The sequence below is a fragment of the Ammospiza nelsoni genome, chromosome 6 (genome assembly GCF_027579445.1).
Source record: "Ammospiza nelsoni isolate bAmmNel1 chromosome 6, bAmmNel1.pri, whole genome shotgun sequence".
Lineage (NCBI taxonomy): Eukaryota > Metazoa > Chordata > Aves > Passeriformes > Passerellidae > Ammospiza > Ammospiza nelsoni.
The window spans coordinates 7560533-7566806 of record NC_080638.1 but is presented as its reverse complement, the minus strand read 5'-3'; the positions used below and the strand labels follow the sequence as shown (position 1 = coordinate 7566806).

Below are 6274 nucleotides of genomic sequence, written 5' to 3'. Positions count from 1 at the left end.
AGAGGGAGATCCCGGCTTTTCAGGGAAATCCCGGCTCCGCAGGGAGAGCCCGGCTCTACAAGGGAGATCCCGGCTTTTCAGGGAAATCCCGGCTCCGGAGGGGAGATCCCGGCTCCTCAGGCGGGATCTCAGCTCCACAGAGGAGATCCCGGCTCCTCAAGAGGAATCCCGGCACCTCAGGAGGAATCCCGGCTCCCCACAGGAGATCCCGGTTCCCCGCCCCGCCGTTCCCCACGGCCGTCGGGCGGCGCTCGCTCTCCAGCACCGCCCCGGCCCCTCTCGGCGGAGGGTTGCGCGGGGGATGTAGCTTGTTTCTACGTGACTTGCCGCCATTTCGGTTTTGTTAATTCATTTCACTCCCCGCGGTATTTTTCCGCCGGGTTTTTATTCACAGGCTGCAGCTTCCTCACCCCCCTCAGGGCGCCCCCGGCCGCTCCCTGGCAACGGCGTCGCGGGCGCGCCCCGCCCCGCCCCGCGAGTCTCGCGAGATGCGGGCGCTGCCACCGCCTCCTCCGCGGCGCGGGGGCGGCTCTCGCGAGAGCTGGCGGCGGTGCCGGGCCTGGCGGAGCGGCGGCGGGAGGCGGCCGCGCCGAGCCGGTGAGTGAGTGCGGGCGGGCGCGGCTGGCGGGCCTGTGGCACGCTTCGGCACCATTCAGCCCCATTCAGCCCGGCATCCCGGGGCTCCCGCCGGCCGCACCGGCGCCGCTTCCCCTGCCGCAGAGCCTCTGGATCGGAAGGCATCGCCGGAGATCCGCAGTGAGCCCCGCGGAGCAGGTGGGTCGGGGGTGTCTCTGAGGAGGGGCTCCCGGCGCTGCCGCGGGGTTCGCACCCAGAGCCCGCAGGCACACCGGCCCCGTGCCTCGGCTGCTGTGTGCCGTGAGCGGGCTGGGCTCGGCTGCCATCCCCGGCTTTCATCTCGTGTTGTTTATCGGTAGCACCTGCGGGGCCTGTACAGGGACAGTGGTATTGCCTGACAGCCGTCGTGTAATTCCTGAGCAGTCATTTACCCTCTCAAACGATTTCATCATGAGTCCAGTATCTTTGTGATTCTTTTTTCTGTGTTACCATATTTTATTTGTAGAAAATATCAGCTGTTTATATGATAAATCTGCCATAGTACAATTACTTGTTGCAGTTGCCTGTCATAAGGTTTTTTTCTTTACATTCACTTCTGTCTGTAGCTGCCATGTCTGCATCTTTTCCCTCTTCGTCTCTGGTCCCATCCAGTGTATCACTTTAGAACCCTTTTCTTTCAGAATTTGGATCGAGCTCATCATAGACCTCTCCCAGGTTTGTTCCTGTCACTTGTCTGGCTTCTTTGTCCAAAGGAGTTGTTGAGCCTTGTGTCTTTTTGTTCTTTATTGTTGGCTGCCTCTTACAAATTCGAATACATGCTTAAAATCTGGCTTCTCAGTAGCCTTTTGACTGTTGACACTGTTCTCCTTACTTCTGTTTGCCTGTATTCTTCATGGATCACCTTCAGTGATTCATTTAAAGAGCACTTAGCTCTGTTGTTGCTTCACCTTTGTTGATCCTTTCCCTGGAAGATACTTTCTTTTCCTCCTAGGTTTGCCAGAGAAGCAATTCAAATTATCAGCCTCACTATTCAGAGTCCATAACCAGGTGGTGCATACTTGTTATCTTTTTTCTGAGCTGAAACACGTGTCTCTGCATCATCTGGTGTTGGAATTTCTGTAGCTTGAACACAAGTACAGTCAAAAGGAACTGGATGATTTTTTTTTCCTTTTTTGTTTTATCCATTGCCCTGTAGTTAGGGCAGTCTGTTGCACTGTGTTTGGCAGGTCTGTCGGCGTGTCTTGGACTGAGTCTCTTGCAAAACATCAGAGATTTTATTTTCTTTTCCTGTTAAGATTGCCAAAAGCCTTTGAGTATTACCCTGGATTTGTACCATTTCTGTCTCCAGACCTCGTCATGCATCCTGCCTGTGCTTGCCATTGCCCCCTGTGCAGGTGGTGCTGTGTGAGGCTGCTCTGGGAGGTGTTTTCAGCATGTTGGTGTTTGTGTGTTAGTGCCAGGGAACCCAGGGGTTAAAAAAGACAACAAGCTAAAGCAGCTTTCACATCCACATTAAATTCCTTCCTAAAGCCCACTTTTCCTTTTAGGCACAATTGCATTTGGAAATGGTAACAGCTGATGTGTGGATGACATTGTGTGTTAAATTAGTAACAGATGTCATCCCTGTTGGGTTTTGTGTCACTTTGTTATAAACTGTGTGTTTTTGCAGCTTGTGTGCTCCGGGCTGGGGCTGCTTTGTCCTGGTTCATACCCAAAGACCAGAACCTCCTTCTGTGCCAGTTCCTTTCAGCCCAGCTTTCCTTTAGCAGCGTTGCTTATCCATGAAAGTATGTATCTCTTTAAAATACGTACAAAAGCTAATTTGGACTTCATTTCAGCTGGGAAAAACTGTGTGCATGAATTTTCTTGCTCGCTGAGATGTGCTGTCCCTGCTGGGTGCAGCCATGGGTACAGACCTTGCTTGTTCCTTCAGGAGATGTGGTTGCTGCTCTGGTGCCCTGCATCTCATCTGGTGCCAGGTGTGGTGGAGCCCTGTGCCTGCCTGTGTTGGGGGCCACCAGGGCAGTGCAGGGAGTTGGGTTCTGCTCCTTCTGCTGCACTGAGAGCCACGATTCTGCTCTGGAGGGAGAAGCTGCTCCATCCACTGGGCTTTTACAGGGGGAGCTGGGCAGGTTTCCACAATGATCCCAGTACACAGGGGGAGCTGGCAGTCATCTGCCTCTTGCTCTTTGGGCTTCCAGTGTCAAACAGCTGCTCTGTCATCGTGCTCCCTTTAGGAGTTAAACAGCTTGCAGGCTACTCACTACTATCTGTTGTTTATGCTGCTCTAGATGGGAATACCAGCAGCTTCCTGTGACTGCTCAGGGTTGTTTTTCCTTTTTTTTTTCTCCCCACTTGCTCATTAAGAGGAGCTTCAATCCTGACCTGCTGTGTGGATGTTGATCCTGTATTGCAAAGGATGTGTCTGAGCTGTGCTTTAATCAGTGTCAGTTTGATAACATTTCAGTGATGATGATGTATAAAGCTGTTTTATGTGGCTGAATTGTGACTGATGTCTGCACTAGTTTGCAGAAACTCACTTGGCAGGTATGGATTTCCATGGTATGTGGTGTTTGCATTATGAGCATGTGTCCTTTGAACTGGATTTCTTAATTAGGATGTAATGTCACCGTGCTTGCATTCCCAGTGAGACTTGGAAGTTCCTTTTTGTTGCTGCTGCTTTTGTGCTTTGATGAGTAGAGGCAGTGAGCAGCAGACTGTCACCCCTCACAGAAAGTCTAAATATTTAATGTGAGCCTTGAAGTTTCCTTGTCACAGCTCATGCCCAGTTTTGTCCTTGCTGGTGACTTGTGTGTTGGAGCTTCCTGATTATCCTGGCTCACCTTTCCAGGGAGCAGGTTAGAGCAGAGGAACTTCTGAAACCTGTCCTACTTTTGGAAATGCTTCTGACCAAGGCTCAGAGCTGAGTAGATGCCTGAAGTATTACATGGTAGTTATTTGAATGTGTTCCTCAGTACTGACAGCAGGAGCCATCAGATCTTTGTTCTACCTGATGAGCTGGTGGCCAGAAGACATCTTGGCTTTCTGCCTCAAGATTGCAGGGTACTGTAATCATCATTTTTAGCAAGACTCCAGATTTTTGCAGCCTACAGGTATTCTCAGCAATTACAGAGTGACTGGCTGGCTGGAAATGCATTGATGTTGGTTTTGATTAGCTTTCCTTCTTTGCTGAAAGATTTCCAGAGAGCATTTTCTACCCCCTCCTGGCCTGCAGTGCCTTGAAAAATGCAGGTCCTGCATCTCACAGAAGTGCACCCTGAAAAATGCAGGTCCTGCATCTCACAGAAGTGCACCTTGAAAAATGCAGGTCCTGCATCTCACAGAAGTGCACCTTGAAAAATGCAGGTCCTGCATCTCACAGAAGTGCATGCCCACCTCTGTCCAGCACCTGATGGCTGAATCTCCCTTGATCTGCTCAGCAACCTTTGTGCATTCTATTTGGTCATGGCACAGAGCTGAATATGCTTTAAGTGTTATTAAAAATAATCTGTGCAACATCTATCACAAATTAGTGTATGATCCATCCTTTCATGAGCTCCTTTAGGAGTGCTGTAAACACATTAATTACTGTGTTTTGCAGTGGCTGGGGTGGCTCTACTACATTGACTTTTCTCTTGTCAAACCCGCTGGGTCTCTAAAATTCCCTTGGATTTCAGTAGCCTGCAACTTTCATAAATTAGTGATGATTCTGGCTTCAAGTTGATGTTAGTAAATCTGAAGTGTTCTAGCTGTCTGTGCTGAAAGCTTTGAAAATTAAAGTCTGCTTCCTGATTTCCTATTATTCCCTGTGATGATTCTCTGGAGTATTTGCTTTCTGCAGAAAGGTATGAAATCATTCTTTACACCTGGAGAATTACTAATTGCTAATTAGCTAATCAGAATGCCAGCCACCTTGGCCAGTACACCAGTGTTGTGTGATCTGCTGAGGGTATTTGGATTTGATTCTTTATTTCATGTGCTCCCAGTGTCTTTTCACCTTCACCAGCGTTTCAGATGTGGTTCCTTGTTTTCATGGAAGGATTAAAATAGTGTTTGGGGCCAGGTACTCTTGCAGGGATTGTTTTTGTTTTTTTCTTGTACACAAGGTCAGAATGTTCCTCAAAACATGCTTTGTTTATTACCTGCCTTGTGAATCCACGCAAACAAAAAAAAAAAAGCCCAAAAAACAAACCACAGCTGAAACATTATTTTTTGCTGCAGGAAAATGTGGGTTTGCAGAAGTGTTTAAATATTAATCAGGATGACTGGTTAGTTACTTCAGAGTTTATACAGCATTTTCTCATTGGAAAAAGAAACTCTTTAACAAAAGCACTATCAGCAGTGGTCAAGGAGAAAAAATCGGCTGTGTTCCAGCAAATTGTTTTTTAGAGTAATGTTAATTGTTGAGGGCCTAGGATGGAGGGAACATGTTCATAGTGTGGCATGCTTGGAACTAAACAAGAAGTTTCACAAGCTGTAGCTTTGGGCACTTGGGATCGTTTCCCTTGTTTCCATTGGTGTGCCTGGTTCTGAGCTGGGTGCCAGCCTGGCACCCTCAGTGGCACTGCTGGGGCTCCCATGTGCTGGGAGTGCTGCTTTGATGGGAAGCAGTTCCTTCTGTTGGTTCTGTCCCTCTGTGCCATCTCTCGTTTGTGAGCCTCCAGCGTGGGGCTGCAGAGCCAAGGGGAGGAGCTGATCCTGCTCTGAACGGGCTTTTGATTGAAGTGTGCGTGGACCTGCATCTTCCTGTTGAACTTTCATTGTAAGAAAGAAGGGGAGAAGGCAGAAGTGTGAGACAATTTAAGGAAGTAGCTTTAAATTGGCCTTTCAGCTGCACTACCAGCTGCTTTTGCACATCTGCTGAGTACAAAAGCTAAATTCAAATATTGGCCTCTGCAGAGAATCAGAACTGGGTGCTGGGTGCCTCTTTGGCACCTGCCTTGGTGTGTACCTGAGAGGGTCGGGTGTCTCTAAAGCTCTTGGATGCCTTGAAAGGGAAGAGAGGGTTTGTGGAAAGAAAGGAAAGCTTGTAAGGGAACCTGTGGTGCTGTGGCAAAGGCTGCAGTGGGAGCAGGCCCAGCAGAGGAGGGGATGGCCCGGTGGGCGCTGTGCTGTCCCTGCCATCGCTGCTCCCGGCTCGGTGTGTGCTCAGCCAGGCTCGGTGTGTGCTCAGCCAGGCTGGCTCTGTACGGCCCGGTGGGCGCTGTGGTGTCCCGGCCATCGCTGCTCCCGGCTCGGTGTGTGCTCAGCCAGGCTCGGTGTGTGCTCAGCCAGGCTGGCTCTGTACGGCCCGGTGGGCGCTGTGGTGTCCCGGCCATCGCTGCTCCCGGCTCGGTGTGCACACGCGGCTGTTGCCGTGGGCAGCCAGGCTCGCTGTACCTGCCTGCCGAGCTCAATCTAATGAACACAGTTTGTTTCAGCTGGGGATACAAAGTGGCTTTATTCTCCCGTGGTTGTGTGCCTGGTGTTGCACCCCGGCTGGGAACCACGGCCCCTGGGTTCAGAGCCAGCCTTCCTTCCCCCGGTCTCCTTAATAATGCTTTTTCTGTTCTGACACAGGTTGTAGGTTTCTCCCTGTTTCTCCTGATTAATGTGTGCAGATCCTACAACCTTCTCTGTGTAATACCCTCACTTATTGACTGTGCTTTGCTAACCTGACTTTGCAGGTAATACACAATGAAATGCTTATCAGGATTTT

General features: G+C 50.0%; 1 protein-coding gene across 2 annotated transcripts in view; it reads left to right on the top strand.

Annotated features, from left to right (window-relative positions):
- Positions 1–559: 559 nt before the first annotated feature.
- The window catches only part of BTBD10 (BTB domain containing 10), a 30071-nt gene continuing 24356 nt past the window's right edge, over positions 560–6274 (top strand). Inside the window, exons 1-2 of one of the 2 annotated variants that reach the window (XM_059473791.1) lie at positions 593–774; positions 1257–1290. The gene's annotated coding sequence lies outside the window, so the exon portion shown is untranslated. Of the gene's footprint in view, positions 775–1256; positions 1291–6274 lie in introns of both variants that reach the window. The other variant, XM_059473793.1, reaches the window with a different exon arrangement.